General features: G+C 38.4%; 1 long non-coding RNA gene across 1 annotated transcript; it reads right to left on the reverse strand.

Moving 5' to 3' along the window:
• Positions 1–1,350: 1,350 nt before the first annotated feature.
• On the reverse strand, positions 1,351–18,754 carry LOC130150242 (uncharacterized). Its single transcript, XR_008822162.1, has 3 exons — positions 11,129–18,754; positions 3,708–10,547; positions 1,351–1,521 (listed from the first exon to the last, which is right to left on the reverse strand). It is a non-coding gene; the product is annotated as an uncharacterized LOC130150242 (long non-coding RNA).
• Positions 18,755–19,137: the final 383 nt, after the last annotated feature.

The raw sequence follows: 19,137 nt of genomic DNA on the forward strand, positions 1-19,137 counted from the left end.
TGCTTTTGGGAAAGGAGGGAGCAGGAGGAGGGTGTATTTCTTTCTTATACACTGCTTTTTAGTAGCTATTGGTATACCTGTTAGATTAAACTGCAATAGTTGGACCACAAATGTTTATTGTAATAACAGCAACATTATAAAACTGATCAGCCCCATTCTTCAGAAATTGGCTGTGCCCCTGTTTGTTTTTCTGCTGAGGAGGGACGTGTCCCAGAGGATCTCCCTTTGGGAACCCCTGTCTCAGCATGAAATGAGTAACACGATTTATGTAGACATTGCCAGATTCTTTCCATTCTCAGACAGAGAATGGCTTTATCTAGTCAAGTAATGTCACAATAAAGTAGTACAGTAGAAATTTCATCGCTGAATGGTCTAAAAGAGACAGATCACCCAATCTATATTTTTACAGGCTTTTTAAAAAACGTGCTGTGCTCAAATGGCAGCAAGCAGTAAGGCAGGGTGTGGGTGGGAAAAGAAACAACCACAAAACCAAACACCACAGATTTTAAGGTATATATTTTCATGAGGGACTGATGATAGCATTGTCAAAGTTGGATAAACAGGGAGGGGACGACGCAGTGTGCTGATCAGATCTATTGAAACTGTTACACTTGCTCTTGGTGAGCTTTTCAAAAAACTCTGGATTTATCATCCACTTAACTAGGCAGGACTTTGAGAGCAGAGGATGGGCTCTGACAGGACTGGCAGCCCCCTGCTAAGAGTGTTCGGTATGCTGCTCACACCTCCCCAGCACATCTGCACCTGTCCTGCCTTTCCTCTTCTGCCCTCACCCCTGCTCCTGGGTCAGACCGGAGCTGCCCCTGGCTCTGTTTGCATGTGTGTGGGTGGGGACTTAATAGCTAATTTTTAAAGAAAGGGGGAAATGCAGATAATATTTCTTTTGCTACACTATTTCAGATTCTTGCTTTAATCACAGTTGTCCCAAACCAGAGCCTGGCAGTGGGTACAAAGCTCTTTGCCCAGGTAATCTGGTACATTGCAGCAGGGCTAGCGACAGTAATGCTTAATGGTGCAGTTTGCAGTCAGTCTGAACTCAGGCAAAAACTGTATTTCCTGTACTCCATTCACATTTCTGTTTTCATAAAAAAGAAAAAAAGGGTGTGTCTGTGTGGGGGTGGGGTAGGAAATGCCCCAGGAAGTTTCATAGGAGCATTTGGGATACAAATGAGGGGGGTTTGGTACCTAAAACATTCAGCAGTGTCTTTAATAGTCACCACTCGCATTTAACTTGACACACCTCTCTCAGTTGCATGACTGAACAAAAAACTACTGTGTCATTATGATGTTTTCTTGGTTTTGAATACTTTAATACAAAGCCTTAAAAAACAACCAACAGCCACAGCAAGTACATAACGCTGCTGTCACATAAGTGCCCATAAGCTCCACTCATGGTTTCAGCATAACAAGGTTTTTCAGCCCACGGAAAGCCTCGGTGGATGTTGTTTTGTTTCAAGGAAAAGATCACCATGTATGATACAGTTGGCTTCAGCCTCTTTTGGTCTGTCAAAGAAAGACCAATTAGTGTCTCAGAAAATAAGTTCCTCCCTTCCAAAAATTCCGGACTTTTCTTGCAGCTTATATTGGTAACAGTGTATCACACTGTCAGTGCCAAAGAGGGATGGGAGCGCAGGAATTGGTGATGGGATTTAGTAAATGAAGAGAAAGGAGGTGTGTCACCACCTACCGAGATTTTTACTTATTTACAAAGGTGTGAGTGTTTACAAGCTCCCTTCCCTCAAAAGTAAAAGCAATCTAAAACAAAACTATGTAAGCCACTTCTGTCTCAACTGATTTAAGCAGCTGTTGCTGCTGATGGTATCTTTGCTTCTCGACATTCATGAATAAATTCCTTCATCTTAAACCTTATAAACATACAAGTTCATGAAGGAACCCATGTGACTCCTTTTATTTTTAGGAGATTTAATAAAATATTTATACCCCTCAGTGTCCCAAATATCAATTACTTCCTTCACCGAAAAGGTATGTATGCAATGTGATTAAAAATTTACCCTACTACAAAACAATATACAATTAACTCACACATTTTCAATTTCCCGTGTCAGACATATACTGTATATATCCACATCCATCCCTTTTAAACCATGCACACTATCAATACATCCTTTAAAATTTGACAGTTAAGTAAAAAATACAGCTATTATCAGACAACGCAACCACATGATCTCCTGACAGCCACAAGCATACACGGCAGCTACCACTGGAAGAAGTCAGCATTTACTAGTGTGTGTCAGACAGCGGTCTGATTTCCCTGCATTATAAGATTCCCAAAGTACTTTGGCTTCAGAACTAGTTTTTAGAGAAATTTAGACAGATTCTGATAATTTTCAACATAACCTACAAAGTTCTATTAATTCCATACAATCACAATTGCATCTATTTTTTTCTTTCTCATGACAGCTTCCTTCTCCCCAAAAAGAATATCCAGCAAAACCTCTTAAAACTTTACCCCAGTAAAGCTTTCAATTTTTTCTCTTCTTTCTAAACAACATGAAATTCAACAGCAACATTTGCTTTCAGCACTGTTTTTCACGTGGGAGATAATTCTAAGTAAAATTTTTAATTCCTCTTAAGTAATAGTTCTTAAAATGACTAGAGAAGTATATCTTTCACAATAGCCTTACAATAACATAGCATTAAAATCAGTAATATTAAAAAAACATGCAGAGTAAATTACTTAGTTCAAATATGATAAAATCAAATCAATAAATCCAACCAGGAAATCAATGCTCACAAAGCAGAAGCAGCATTGCAAAGCTGTGGGGTTTTTTTGTTGTTGTTTTTTTTTTTTTTAACTTTACATCATCCTTAAAATGTTTCTTTTTAGAAAGCCTCCTGAATCTCTTTAAAAATTAACTTTAGTGCTACGTTAATATTCAGATCGCAGGAACAGAGAAAGACTGAGAAAACAATATGTGAAATATGTAGCAAAATGCTGTTTATGAATACCAGATCCTATTGCAAAATACAACAGGTAACCAAAATTTGTCTTCTAGTACAGAAACATAAGGGGTATTTTTCAATTATTTTTAAAAAATGAAATAGCTATGATACAAACATCAACTGGCCACAGTTAAATCGGCATATACTAACATAGATTTTCTTCCAGTGTGTAACACCCTCTATAGCAGCAGAAGTTATCTTTATATCTATGAGGAAAGGGATCCTTCTGCTTTAATATCAGACATATTAAAAGAGCTATGTGTTTTGTATTCAAAAAAACGTCCAAGTTCATTAAAGCAAAGGGTTTCTTTCATATATGTAGTGACATCCCCTCACTAAGCAGTGCCTTTAGGAAAGCCCCCATACTACTTCTGTTGCTTCTGCTGCCCTCTCAGATTTAACATTTACAGTTAGCAAGGGCTCATCAGACCAACCTAAGAGGAACCACATGGTTCCCAAGCAAAGGAAAGCAAAAAGAATGAGGGGAAAAAAGGAAAACACTTCTGAGAAAGAAACTCCTCCAAATCTGTCTATGCATTCCCTCAACCTCACACACCACCAGTGCGTCATTTCTCAGCTGTGGATCCGAAGTGGCTGTCATTTCCAAGATGGGAGGAAGGCGACTGCCTGACCTGTTGTATACTCCCCCCACGATGGAGAAAATGAGCATTAAATGGTTTTGCAGGTCAGGGATGAGACTCGTAGTAGTATGACTATATAGATACCTGAGCTCCTACTGAAACCAGGTAGAAGCAAAACTTCTCAAGTGCTCATGTGCATTCAGTTCTGGAAGATCTCGAGGTTGTCTCCGCTTTGCTATTTCTGGCTTCCTACAGCCTCTGTCAGTATAAAATAGCGGGACTTCCCATCTGGATGGGTCTTTCTGACAAGAAATAACAACATACGACTTAATTTCCAACAGGAGTAGAGAGGAATGCACAGTGGAAAAATGTATCTTTGAATTCATAATTTTGAACTCATTTTCATTCTCATTCTATGAAAAATTCATTTGTGCTATTAAAAACTGTTGTGGCGCAAACCCAAAAATCCAAGCCAATTTCATAATGGAAGGCAATTAAGTTGATTGCTGAATGATAAACACCACATCTTTCTTCAATGGGGATACTGTTCTTGAGTAAGCAAACTGTTTCTAAGTTCATGAATTTAAAAGAACGCATCATTTCTCTCCCGAAAGTTCAATGGAAAGCAAACATTCATTACGAAGTTCTTCAAAGTCTCAGCCATTTAAAGAGATTATATACTAATAATGAGGGTAGAAAAAAGCAAACTGACTCATGCAAAAATACTAGGATTAGAAAAAATTCCTCTACAAATGCTGACCTATATTTTTTGCATTCCAGCTGTCTATTCATTTTCAGGAATGAACATCTTCCTCTGGAATTTGTAGGTTGATTTAAGATTGGAATGAGAAACACGATGAAAGGGACAGTTATTGCCCTGCATGTAGTTTAATGGCAAAGTTTATTTCTCAAGTGGGATAATAAAACAAATGCGTAACAGAAGCTTATTGATTTATTCCCTTGGTCCAGGCTATGTGAACCATATAGGTTAAGAACTTTTATTCTGGGAGCCAACCCAACCCAACCCCATCAAGAATTCATAATGCCAGTCTAGGAATACACGCTGAACACAGTTAAAGAAATCTAGAGCTAGACAAACCTTGAAAAGGATTTAAGTAGGAGAAAAATATATGGTTAAATCTGCAATAGAGATCAGTTTTGAAAGTAAAGTCAGGTAGGAGTCTAGGGCAATAATTATAATTTTTAGATTCCTGGATTTTAGTGTCTGCAGCAGTAAAGTCGTGTATGAGAAAATGCCACACCTTACTATGGTATGATCATCAATAGCTAAATGTAGTTCTTTGGGTTCTGTAAACCGTATACCTTGCAGATAACATGTAGGAAATGTAACAAAAGCCAGTAACAACAATAAAGAAAACCCTTATGGCAATTTTAGGACTTTATGGTTGAAAAATCCTATAGGTCATGCCACACATTCATATGAACTGTACTGGGCACACTCAGACCCCCATAAAGGGCTTTAAGTCAAGCCAGGCAGCGAAATGAAAGCAGGTTTTATTAATCCCTGAACAAGAGTCCACTGCAGTCATGATTCTCGTCATCTAGAACTGATATTATTCACCAACAGCTGAAATGAAACTCAAATCACACAAAATGATGTTATCAAAAGACATTAGCTGAACAAAAATTTTGAACGTGATATTTCTTTCTTGTTTCTCAGTACTCTTTTCTTCATTGTTTCAAAAGGCACCAACAAGTTCCTAGGGTTAGAGAAGCTCCATCTGTTGTATTCAGTAAACGCACAGAGAAGTGAACCCTGAATGTAATTTGAATCTTTGGACACACTAAGGAAATTAACAACAACACTAAAAAAAAAGTGAATATTCTCAGCAAGAGGGTCCTCTCTTCAACTGTCGTCTGTACAGGTGAGGCTAAGGTTTGATTAAAAATAATACAGTATTTAAATAATAATAATAAAAAAAGAAAAATTTACAATTACAGTGGGAAACCCCGATAGTTTTGATGCTTTACATTGTCAAGAAGCGGAAGGAGTTCTTTGAATATATATCTTTAGAAAGAGATTAAATATTTTGTAAACATAAATGTGGAAAAGAATGGTTTACGTGGAAAGTGCCAAACAGTGCAAGCTACAGTAGCCACTATCAGAAAGACTATAATATGCAGAAATACTTTTGCTGCAAAAATAACATGACACCATCACCTTTCATGCCAATCAATCTCAAAATGTTTTGGGGGAAACGCTGGCTTGTAGTTTGCTGACAAATGGGGTCTGGGTGCTCAGGATGATATTTCACTCAAACTCAATTTTCACTGGGTGCTCATGACCCAAGTGCCCCAGAATGGGCATTTCAACTGGAAGGTACTGCCAGAATCATAGGAGCCCAGACCTGTCCCCCCTCTCTGCTTCCTTAGTCAACTAGCTGCAGTGCATTTGAGGAAGATCAGCATCTTCAGCAGTTCTGCACACAAGTCAGTCTTGGAGATCTCCCATTCGAGAGAGATGCTTCAACTGTATTTATTATAACCAGCTACAATTCCCTGCAAGCTCCAGCTCCCTCACCAGGTTTCTATTTGAGCACAGACTAGGTTAAGTGATTTGGGAAGCGCTTAAAAGACATGTGTGCTGCCAGATAATTAAAAACAAAATAAATAATAAAAAAATCAATGTGGCTGCCTGGCATGATTCAGCAGTCAAATATTTTCATTCAGAGATATTTAGCATTAAAATTCAGACTCAGGTGTCATTAGCTATTTATGAGGGAAAGAATCTCAGTTAAGTAGTCTTGATTTGTTAACAATTCAAGTTACAATGGAGCTTTTATTTCTTTTTAATTGTAAGCAAACAACATTATTAGTACTCAAGGCAGACAAAACAGCAGTATTATCACTATTCATTTACCATTATTACTAAAAAGTACAAGAAAAAGCAACAAAACCCCCCAGCCTCAATCTCTTCCTCCACCCCTCAAGATATCCTTTCTAATCCTATAAAAGCATCTGTCTTTGATTTCAAGTGGAGTACCTGCTGTGCAGGATGCAATGCCAATCCAATTTGTGTGCAACAAAACCAAATGGGTTGAAATGAACTCTGCATTTTAAAGATGTTTTTGTTTAATCATTACCGTCACTCCTCTTTAATGAATACATTAATCAAGCAAAACTTCAAGCAAAAACGGAAAGGCTCATCTCCAGAAATGAAAAAACAAACAAAAAAACCCCCTATCTTCACAATATCCGCTACCGTCAAAGCACTGTTACACTTTCCTTTGGCAGAACTTCAAATGCATATTACTGTAGGTTGTTTGGAGACATTAAGTAGAAGCAGCAGCAGCTCCCTCCAGAAAGAAGTGGAGGAGGAAACAGGTGAGCTGCCGTGCAGCCTCAGCTCTGCTACTGCGCTGATTAATGACCTGCTACACAGGATGCACAGCCCCGAGTTTTCCTGAGCACCCCCTCAAATGGCCCTAGAATTCCATTTTATTGTAAGGAAACGAGAAAGTTCAATACTACAGTGTCAGCAACATGTGAAAACCATGTATATAACATTTCTTCAGCCCTTCAAAATTAGTTTGTTTCAAAGCTTGGTATCAGTAAGAACAGTTCAATATTCGGAAGATTTCCACCAGACGATAAAAGGCCCAGGTCTGGCTTAAAGAAACACTTGTTTTTAGAAATTAGGGTATGCAAATACTTACTTCTGACATAAGTTCAGTCACAACCCTTATTTACCTTATGATGTTTATCTGAATTTTTGAAGCAGGAATTGAAGATGAATGTGCATGGGGAAAATGCCAGCAAAGAACAACAGAAAATGGGAGAATACCACAGATTTTCCAGTATAGCATTCCCACGATCTCCATCACCCAGGCAAAAGTAAGGATTTGTTGAAATTTCACCATCGTGTTACACTGAAACCAGGCAGTTATTTCACAAATAAAGTGGAGATAATTCAATATAACTTGTTCAGATGACAAATGCATTTTCTACAAATGTTTTTCCTTTATAAGCATTTCGCTTGTTGTGATTGTCATACTCTTTCATCAAGGTAATGTTTAGAATCCATTACTTCTCTCTTGCTTCATTTGTGCATCATATGTTTTCCAAACATTTAAAGCATTTCTGCTGATCACTGCCACCAAGGTACCATGTGCAAACCTGGGGAAAATAGTTGCTGACAGCTGTACCAAAGTTGCCATGTTCCTTTGAAAGGCTTTATTACAGAGCTAGGTCCTTTCCAGGAGGAATTACCCAATAGCACTCCATTAAAGGATCATAAAATTTTTAAAGACGTTTTATGATTAGGCCAGTGACCTTTACTAGAATTTCTCCCATGGCTTCCACAAATCTTATCTCAATGTGGAAATAAAAAACAGCAGAGGAACAATCATATTGTTTAAATTAATTTGTAGTTTGACAACAAAAAAAGGGCAATGTTTCCTGTATTAGATAGATTAACAGGAATATAGTAATATTACATAAAATTATCATACATTCTTTTTTTCTTAAGAGAGAAAAAAAAAAAAAGATAGATTTTGATGTGCTTGCTCGATCCCTGGAGGGTTCATTTTCTTTTTTCATATTTCTGAACAAAACTAGGAAGCAAAGTTGGCTATTCTGATGCACAGCAGATAGACATATTGCTGTTCTGATGCTACTAACTAGATTAGTTACAGCTGGTGTCATTTCTGGAGTTACTAAGTGGGCAAAGGACAGTTGACTCCTCTGCATGATCATATAACAAGCAGTCACCAGACTGGGCAAACAACACTTTCCACCTTCTGATGTCAAGGTCTGGAATTCACTGATGTTTTTATTCTACATTATGACAACCACAAAACGGGTCTTTTGTTATCCATTTATTTTAAAAACTCTCCCATTTAGGATTATTCCAGAAAAGCCCACTCAGCCAGTACAATGGGAGACTCCGTTCCCCCGATGAGCAGTGAGTGAATCTGATCACAGCCAGATTCAGAGAAGGGAAGGAGACAGCTCCTCTCAGTCTCATTACAGACTCCAGATGAACCAAGGTACACATGAATTATGCAGGAGGTAATTTGAAAAAGTTGCATAAAAAGTTGAAGTTGTGATTATTTGTCATCAATTACAAAAAAAATATATCTGTCACCTTTAGCAATAACATTTATTTACCATTTATTCCTCTGTTACACACTCAAAATAATAGCTAATATTTTTCTTACTCTTTTTTCCAAATTTTCCATTTGAAAAGCAATTAAAAGATATCCTCAGATATTCTTCTGAGAAAGGCTCAATTTCCTGATTTCAGTTGTTGATGGATATGAAGCAACATCACATAGGGAGGAAGAAAAAGACAAGAAAAAGAAGTCATCCCAACCTGTCAGGCACTTTACAGCATAATGAGCTACGATGAAAAACAAGTCAAACGCTGAGAAAACAAGCAAGCTTGGAAATTTGATCTTACTGACGGGATCGGGAGTAATTAATTATCACCCATGTGACCGCTGGATGTCCCCACCGTTCCTCAAATGCAGCAGTTACAAAACCAGCAGGTCTGACAAAGAGCAGGGAGCATGCAAGAAGGCAGGTAGAGATGATTCCCACAGCAGTCGATTCCCCAACACACGCAGATACACACACACACGCCTGCCTGTGTGGGAGCAACCCAGAGAGCAGGGGAACAGCACATCACACAAGCTGATAGAGAAACACCCCAAATACAATTTTCACCAAGTTCACTCGGTGTCTGCTCAATGCTTAATAATGCAACGCCGAGTGAGGCTGGGTGACAGATCCTCAGAGGGAGACAGGAAAGCAGAGTTACTTCTGAGATGTGCAGAAAGCCTGGATTAGAGCGTGGCGTGCAAAGGGGCAAATAGAAAAGGCCTTTGCACCTAGGCGAGAGGAAAGGTGAGCAGGAGCAGGGATGCCAGCATAAGACTACCCAGCAGCTGCCAGTCAAAAGCATCCAAAAGAGCTGTAATAACAAGAGAACATCTGTAATGCTATGGGGTACTCTTCATATCAAAGCTTTGAGGGCACTGATGGGATGAAAGTGGGAAAAGGCAAAAGAAAACAAAAACAAATCCCGAAATACACCAGGAAGACTACTACACATCCTTCTTTTGAGGTCAGGTCGTATGAGAGGTTCAAGTTCATGTGAAGGTGTAGGAAGCAGAGGTGTTAGCATCAACTCGGTTTTTTTTGTCATGTGATAAAAAGCCAGACCCAATTCTGCCATCAAGGAAGGACCAAGTGCCTTGCTTACTATGATAAAAAGGAAAGAGGTCATCCTATTTTTTGATTCCTGCTAATAGATTCAAAAGCGAATTTCAAATCAACCATGTGTCTATTTTGCAGAGTTAGGAAGCTCAAGCTCTGATAACTTATGACTTTGTTCATGCTTGTAATGAGAAGTTGCACCACAAAAAGCACCAGCTCCCTCCTCTGTCCCCACATCCTTCTATTAGCACAGCTCACTGATGTTAGATGGTGAACAACAAAGCTATGGGAAGAGCAGCAGTTGCTCATACAAAATAGTATTTGAAGAGTTTGCATGCTGTGAGGGTGATTTGTGAGTTTATTCTCTCTCCTCCATCCTTTCTCCCCTCTTCCTACTACTTGTAGAATCACAATCAGCGAAGGATGTGGGCCATGGCTGATTTTGCCTTGGACTTCAAAGAGCAAGGCATAAGAAGCCTGCAAGAGCACAAGCACTAGCAGAGATACTAAAAAGAGATAGAAACTGAAAACAAGCACCTAAATTGCACATTTCACTGTAACATGCTGAACTGGCAATTAGTATTATGTTTAGTTATTAGCATTTTGATTAGTTACATAAGCTATCGGGATGAACAGAAAAACAGAATTAAGGATACCTCCTTCAGCCTGGATGCCTGGAAATGTTTACCAGAAGGGTTTTGTATTTTGTTCTGTATTTTTTCCCCTCACACACCATCAGAAGACTGACTGGTCTGACACACTGGATATTCTTTTGTTTGGATTTCAGATGTTCACAAAACAGAGCTGCAATGAAAAGGCAGGTTTTTTTAGGGGGAGAGCCCTGGGGAAGGGAAGTGCATGAATACATTTGAATAATAAATTAATTTGAGAATTTCATGGTTTGCAATTAAATTAATTAGGTACTCTGAATTACTGGCCAGTGAATCTTCAAGCTTGTTCTCCTCAGTTTGAAGTGATGTATATACACAAGTGTGCCAGAAAACCTAGATAGCTTTTGTTCCCTCCCCTGGATCTCATCTATACTTTCAGATCAGCAACTGACCACAATACATATGCTTTGTATGAAGAATAAAATAGATAAAGTGATTTGCTGAGATTTCACAATAATAATAAAAAATTGTTGCCTGTTAGGCTGACTTCTTGTAGTCAACACTCTCTTTTGCAGCATGTTGTCTGACAGAGAGAATTCATTGTGTACGTTTCAGCCTTCCCAAAATAAGAGTTACTATCATGACTCTTCATCCAAAGATCTGAGATTGCTTAAAAATGTCAGGGATGCTTTATGACAGCTGTTCAAATTCTGAGTGGTTTCTTTATAGCTTTTGGCTCTAAAGGAGGATAAGTAACATATCTAATCCCCAGACCTGATTACTTTCCCAGGTTTAAAATGGAGACTGTGCACTCTCATTTTCAGACTTGTTGTTAGAAAGCTGGTTCTCTGGCACCTCCTCCACCCTCAAGACGTTACACGTCCACTTGACTGGAAGCTGAAGTCCAGTGAGAGTGCTCTGCATTAATCAGGTGCTACAATCAGAAGTCAGCCATAATTAAGACCTATGCAAGTTTAGGGGAAAAAAACAGGATAAAAGAGAAAAAAATATCAAGAAACAGTTAAAATCCATTGAGGCAAACATTTTGGGGCCCGAAGGTTCAAGATACTATCCACTCTCTTTGCCCTAGAGCAGGAGGAGTTTAGCCTGTAGTCTTATGGCTGTATAGTAAGACAGACCTTTCAGAATCAGTCTGTTCCTCCAGTTTTAGTATTATTGCGGTTGGAAAATTTTAAGGCCTACCATGGCATAATTTAAAATAAATCTTTAGCCACTAAAGATACAACTGAACCCCATTAGTCTTTACAAAGAATTACCAGGCTCATAGGAATTGTTTAGGTAAAACAAAAACTATCAAGCCATTGCTAGGGTCCTCCTCAGTACCTCCACAGCAAAGGTTCTGCCTGTGCGAGCTGGAAGACAATCGAACGGAGAAGTATTAAAAGGTGTCCGCAGAAGTGGGGACAAGGCTTAGGCCAAGTTTGTTCATACCTTTATTCTATAGCATTTGTTCTTTATCAGCCATTAATTTAGCAGAGAAGAATTTGCCCCAGAATTGCTACAGTTCTCTCTGATTAAGTTTTGGTTATTCTTGTGTGATAGAAAATACATACATGAAATTGCTGTGTGGTCCAGCCTGAAACACTCACAATGCCTCAATGGAGCCCTTTAAGGATGATAAACTAGAAAAAGACTACACAGCAAATCCCGTCTTGCACTAAGGAGTCTCACAAATTCTGTTTTAATTTTTATAAACAGATTGCTTCTTGGGTTGTTATTATTAGTGTGAGCTGGACAGCTTGAATTAGAGAATAATTTATTCCCTGTGCATTTCTAATTACAGAAAAGAGGTTCACTCACTGACACACTTGTCCGTCTTGTTCTTTCCTGTCTTTCAGGCATGGCTGATTGCAGTTAAATAGACAGACCAGCGCAAACTGCATAAGAAACACAACTCTGTCAAAAAAGGACTGAAGTGTTACCATTAATTATTCTGGACCATGTGCTCATTTACAACAGATCTAACATGAGAAATATTCTCAGAGGTGTCAAACAGCCTCAGTTTCATAGGTGCATGGGGGTAGCACTGACTAAATGTTTGAGTGACTGGTAGGATGTGACCTGCCAGAGACCCTTGAAGCTTGGGGATTTCATGTGCAATTTGTGTTTCAGCATTCAATAGATAATTTAAATTGGGCCACTCTCTCTGAGCATTTCTGAAGGATCTACATGCCTGAGCCTGTGTTGGAACTGCACAAGTATCTTGGAAAAAAAAAAAAAAAAAGAAGCATTTATGAGCATCTGTGCAAGTGATTATTTGGAACTCAGTGCATCTTAAAAAGGCTTGAAGAAAGTGAGAATATTGTTTTCTAAAGAATGTCGAAAGGTAGGTGTAACACTCACTAAGTGCATAGGAAGATAGCTTGAAAATGCTAACTGGGGAAAAAATAACCATGATTTAGTCAACCCTTACTACAACAGGGAATGTTATTTTAAATAACTGACAGAGAATAGTTCACTTTAGCCATGAATCAGATGAACAAACTTTGCAGAGGCAAGAATCAATTGACTGGTAATTCACATTGGAACTGAAAAGAATAGAAGCACTGGTTTTACTAAGTTATAAACTTCAACTGTTTCAGCCAGAACTACAAAGGTACCTACCCTCTTTCTGGTCATTTTTTTTTTTAAATACAAGAAATACATAATTTAGGTGTGCCCTCAGTGCCACTCTACTTAGACTTTTTAACATCTATGCAATCTTACAGACAACACCTTCATCCACTCTCCTTTATTCTCAAAAATAACTTCCTACCCCAAGCAAAGATTAGCAATCAAAAGCTCTTCCATAATGAAGCATTATCATTTTCAAATAGGTAATAATCACCTTCTTACACCTTGGTGCAGTTTGATGCTCTCTCTGTTGTTGAAACTATTTGCTTATTTTTGCAAGACCTGCATAATTTCTGTATTTGGATCTCTGCAATGAAGTTTCTCCCTTGAAGTCACATACATTCCATAGGATGTTTTTTTTCCGCCCACAGAATATGTAAGGCAGGATGCTCAAGGTTTTATACAACAGTCTCACTTTAAAGTTTAGCTTACAAACAGCTTAAGCTTAAAGAGTGTTTCCACTAAATGACAGCTCTTTATAAACAGTGACAAAGCTTGTTAAGGGGGTTATCATCTGTTAGCATGATATTAAAATCTCTCAGGTTTTTCACCTGAATATTTAAAAAAGGAACAATTTCAAGACAACAGGAAAACTCTATGAGCCAAGGTAAAGAAATTCAGAATTGCATGTAGTGCTGGATTTGCTTTCAAGCAGCAGCATCTTGCAACCTCTGGTTTACTATTTAACATCTGTTATGAATTTATGATTTTGCTTGGTATCAAAGATTGCCTCTTTCTGCCAGATAAACAGACAGTACCTTCATATTGCATTCGCTGACCATCCAAAAAACAAAGCTGAGATAACTTGCTGTGCCTTTTTACTAAGTGCCACTATAACTACTATCCCCAGCCTCATCAGCAATCTTGCTTCTGAAGTTCACATGACATGATAATAAAAGCATTCAGGATCTGGTTTCAAAAGATGCTTTTTACCAGGCTACAAAGCAGGTAAGACAAATGCTGACTGCTGTAAGGTTTTATTTGTTGGTTCCCTCCCCCATCATCATGGTTGAGTTTTTTGGTTTGTTTGTAAAGTGTTTTAGATTTCAAAACATTTCTTCTTATCTGAAAGGAAAAAGGAAAAAAAAAAATATAAAAAGGAGTATCCAGAAAATATGCACTTCTACATTTAGTCTCCATCCAGTCAGCACACTCCACTGGGTATACAAGACTCAGCTTCAAGACCTCTGTTCTAAGCTAAGCTGTTCCAGATGTGACCAAGCAAGCACCTGAACAGGAGTTTCCCACAGTAACAGGAAAAAAGCCTAACCCTCAAAGTGTAAGGTTAATACCTGCAGTATTTTCTAGACGTGCCTTTTCCTCAAAGTGGATTAGGTAATCGGAAAGAGCATATTTAGGCTCTACATAAAATCCTGGTGTTTGGAAAAGACGTGGACTATTCCCCAGACAAACTGTAGATATAAATACTACACATTTTAATTTAATCTGGAAAAAAACCCAATGAGACAAAAAAACAACCTCAAACTAACCCAACCCAACCCCCACCATCAAAAAAAGATAAAACCCAAACAAAAACCAACCAAAGAAAAAAGCAAGGTAGGAAAAGATGCTGGTCATAAAACATGCTACAGAAAGTTTCTGCTGATTTTCTTTTAGAGTATGTGTTCTCCAACAAAATGTGTAGACCGTATCCACAATTTGGTAGTCTTAGGATGCACTATCAAGTACGCTGCAGAGATGAAGTGTCTTCAAAACACTGAAAAATCATTGTCAGAGCAGTTCTTCTCAGTCTTACTATCACTGAATATTAGCACTGAGTAACTAACTTTAAAGAGTCAGCACCAGTACTAGTAAACTGCATTAAGGTTCAAAAGCCAACCTCCTCTGAATTGAGAAAATCTATATTTATGGTTACAGACAGAGACTGAAAATAGAATAATTTAAAGCGCTACATCAACAGAATATTATTTCTGTGGTGGGACTTTCTAGAGACCAGGTAGATAGAAAAGAAAAGGTAGTTTTTATTCTATTCAGAAAAGAGACATGATGAGGAGACTTTGGAATTTTTGATATTAAAACACAGGAGATTTCAAATAATCTTCTGGAAGGTAGTTGTATTTGCCCTTGCCAAGGCAAAACTCGTACATGTCACAAGCAACAAACACCAGGCTAAATTCTAAAAGCTTTAGTTCTGATCTGCAGCTCTGTCCTAGGGCCACAAGGAAGGCACTCCCCTACCTCATCTTTACAACGCAGAGTTCCCACCGAAGCTGAACAAGACTGATTTTCATATCAAGTGTGTCACAAACAGCTTTTTTCCATCACTGGCAGAAAGCAAGTGATTCTAGAAAATTTACAAGAACTTTCAAGACGCAATAGTAGCTCCAGCTAAAAGAAGGGAAAAGAAATCCAGCACAGACCCATACAGTTTGGTTTAATGCTGTCAAATTACCTCCAAAGTATTTGAATCAGACTTACTCAGGTTTCTTTAAAAAAAAAAAAAAAAGAAAAAGAAAAAAAAAAAAAAAAGACTTCTGAATATTCTTCCTTTCATACCTAGGGAACCTGACCGAAATGGATTAAATAACTTGCATAAGGACACTCAAAGCCGATGTAATGTCTGATCTGGGTTCTACCTTCTGACTACTACTGCTGAGTCTTAACAACTCCCTCTTTCCTCTGCAAAGCTGCAGGCTTCAGCAAACAAAGCATTCCTTATAGCTAATTGGTATTACATGGAAACTCAACTGCTCTTATTTACAAAACTACAGATTTATGTCAAGCAAAGCCAATTATGCTTAATGTTTAAACTATTGCAGGTGCTCAATGACATTGTTGCTAGGCAGTAGAAGTGAAATTGCTCTTTTAATGCATCTTGTTCCAACTGGGAGCATGTGTTTTATCATCAGTGCAAACTTAACAGATGGAGATCTTAATCCTCTCCAGCGAGCTTTCTTCACCCTTCCTCACTCAAAATGGTGTCCCATGCATTTAGACTTAACTGAGGTGCTCACTGAACTGTCTGGGACAGAACTTGTATTTTTTTGTATATGCATACACAAATACAGTATAAAACACACATTTCACCCTTTAAAAAAAAACCCACCCTAAACTGTACAAGCAGTAATCAACATACATATGGCTATTCAAGGTTAGTAATGACCTCCACTGGGCACAGCACCTACTCAAATAGTTATAACTAGAGCTGGTAGACAGCAAAAAAGCAGCTTCTTTCAAAGGCAAGACTGAATTTACAGAGTCCTTTATGTTAATTTCACTGTGTGCTGGGACAAGATTTAGAGAATTTAGGCAGTACTCAAAACTACAAAACTGAACTGGGATGTTTCTGGTCACTCCTAACCTCATTTAGGAGGTAATTTTTTCTGCAATAAATTTCAAAACTATAATCCTTTATGATGAAGATTAAAGCATGCATATCTTAGATTTATTTTGTGCAAAACAAGATCAACAGATGACCCCAAACACAGGCAATCAGATCAGAATGTTTTGTTATCTCCCTATGAAAACTGCCATAGATCAGCAAAATGCTGCAGAAAAGGCAGTTTTCTAATGTTTTCCATTTGCTTATTGCAACATTTCACATGCAAACACATCTTATTTTTCTGTCCCCTCTTTTTTTTTCTATTGTATTAAACCAGATTTGAAAAGCAGCTTCTTTCAAAGTCAAGGCCAAACCTATAGAGTCCTTCATACTAATTTCACTGTGTGCTGGTACAAGATTTACAAAATTTAGGCAGTGCTTTGAAAGTGCAAAGAAGTCCATCAGCTTTGTATGGAGTCCCAGATGCTTCAGTTCAAGAAGCATCCCTGTCTGGTGGGTATAGCTACTAAATTGCTGTGTCATAACAGCAAGCATGATTGATAGACTTCTGCATATAGCTTCCTCTGCACCACCAGCTGAAATAAGTAAAAATCCAGCAATCAGCACCCCTTTCCTTTTGCCATAGATCCAAAAGGCCAAATTCTTAACTAAATCTGAGAGAAGAAGCCTTACCCTATGTGAAGAAGGCAGTTTTCAGTAGTCACCTATTCATCCTAAAGCCCATTCTAACCTGAATCTTCCAGAGTGCCTCTTTATGAGGGCTGCCCAACTGCTTTCTCCTCCATTGCTCAAAGCCTTTCTTGCGTGATTGCACGACAGAGAGGTCCTGCCCAGGAAGTTAAATAATCCTCTTGCAGAATGATCTTCATCAGACAATTACACTGCAATAGCTGCATTCCATTCTCTGCTGTCATCTATTTTGATTTCTGAGGGGGAAAAAGAAAAGGGTCTTAGGAAGTTTGAGGTCATTCAGCCTGAGCATGGACCAGAAGAAACTATCTGAAAAAAAAAAGTTTTTTTGTTCTCCTGTTCTTGATTTAAATTGTTCCCAACTGCTGTTATTTTTGCAGTTAAAACAAACAAACAAACAAAATATCATGAAGTTTTAAAAGCATCTCCAGCCCAATTATACTCACTAGCTTAAATTTTAGATTTTTCTTTTACATAGTTCTTCTCTTTTTGTGTATAACTATCAAAAGCATTGACAGCAACCACAAACTTCTTGTTAGCAGATTCCAGCCAGCATCTTTGTAGCTCTTCTGTGCCAAGACAAAGGTCAAGTCAAGTCTTCAGGAATTTGTCACTTTTTCTTTATGGAAAGAAACTAGGAGCTTCTGTAGCTTAAAGCTGAGTTTATTGCTCGTCAGGTGGGATGGACAGATTTACTCAAAGATGGGGAAATCAGGCTGCCTCCTAGCCTTCGGTGCCCTTGGAGACTAGGTCCCTCACGCTTTTGCGGCCTCTCTGTCTCACAGCCCCACCACCAGCTCAGCTTATGCAGTTACTTTTGGAGAAAGAACCTGCCTCTTGCTGGCAGGGCAAGAGGCAGGGCAAGGCAAGCAGGCAGCCTTCTCCCCATCCTCCTTACAGGGCAAACAGGGAGTTGTATACTCAGCTCCACCATCCGTCCATCCATACACATTCCACACGTCTCTTTTACCACAAAGGAAGATATTAAGCAGGTTCCACAAAAAAACCTCGCTTCCAGATGGGTACCTTCCTTTTCTACAATATCTGTTGCCATCTGGGCTTTAACAGATCCCTCAGCCACCTTGTAGCTCTTCTGCTGACCCTGATCTCCATCTTCATAAGTTATTTCCCATAGGACACACGTCAAATGCTTTACTGAAGTCAAGGCAGATCATGTCTACCATGTTGTGTTTAGAAAATGAATTCTTATTACACACAGGCATTAAGGCAGGCTGGCGAATCTACCTTTGATACATCTGTGTTGCATTTTATCCAATTTTCCTTTTATCTCATGATTTTAAATATTCTCTTTTAATTTAAAAAAACTACAACCTTAAATACTAGCGAGATCAAACTAACAGCTTCTGACTGCTTTCCTTACTACTTCTTAGATGTATTTACCATTTTGCTCCCCCTTTCACAACATTCAACCCAAAGGTACAGCATTAAAAATTGTTAAAGGTGGAGAGACACTATCCTTACCAACTCTTCCATAGTTTCAGCTCACAAATTACCCTCTGTGTCACTATGTGCATTATATTCCTTTGACGTAGTTTCTCCTATGAGCATTCCTCATATCTAACAAGCATTCTGGCTTGACTACCAATTCCAATACAAATGTCTTGATATAAAAGTACTCCTTTAGTTTTTGGGTTTGGTATGTTTCTTTATCACATAAGGACATAATTTAAATCCTCACTCTTTTTAGTAATATGACTTTTAAAAAATGCAATATTAAGTGCTAGGTTAGCATCACTCACAATACCCAAGTCAGCCAGTTTGGGGAGTGTTTAACACTGTTCAGATCTTTAAAGTGGAATGCATTTTACTGATGATTTTTTTCCACCCATTTCCACCTGCAGCTACCCTTTCCCAATCTTCTTTTCCTAATTCCCTTCACCTGGGCTACAATTAGTAATTTTGATGTAAAAAATTCCTGGTCTCCAGTTCTCCTACTAACAATTTTCTGTGTATCATCCTTTAGGAACGACAAATCTCACAGTGCTTCAGCCAAATAAAAGACTAGATGCCTCAGCATCAGCGTTTCATGACATACTTTACAGACTTATTACTGTTATATAGTTTCCAGTATATTTTTTGGTAGATCTCAAAGCAATTTGCAAAGAAGGTTAGTGCAGCTGTGTCCGTTTTGCTG

The sequence above is a fragment of the Falco biarmicus genome, chromosome 5 (genome assembly GCF_023638135.1).
Source record: "Falco biarmicus isolate bFalBia1 chromosome 5, bFalBia1.pri, whole genome shotgun sequence".
NCBI classification, from domain to species: domain Eukaryota; kingdom Metazoa; phylum Chordata; class Aves; order Falconiformes; family Falconidae; genus Falco; species Falco biarmicus.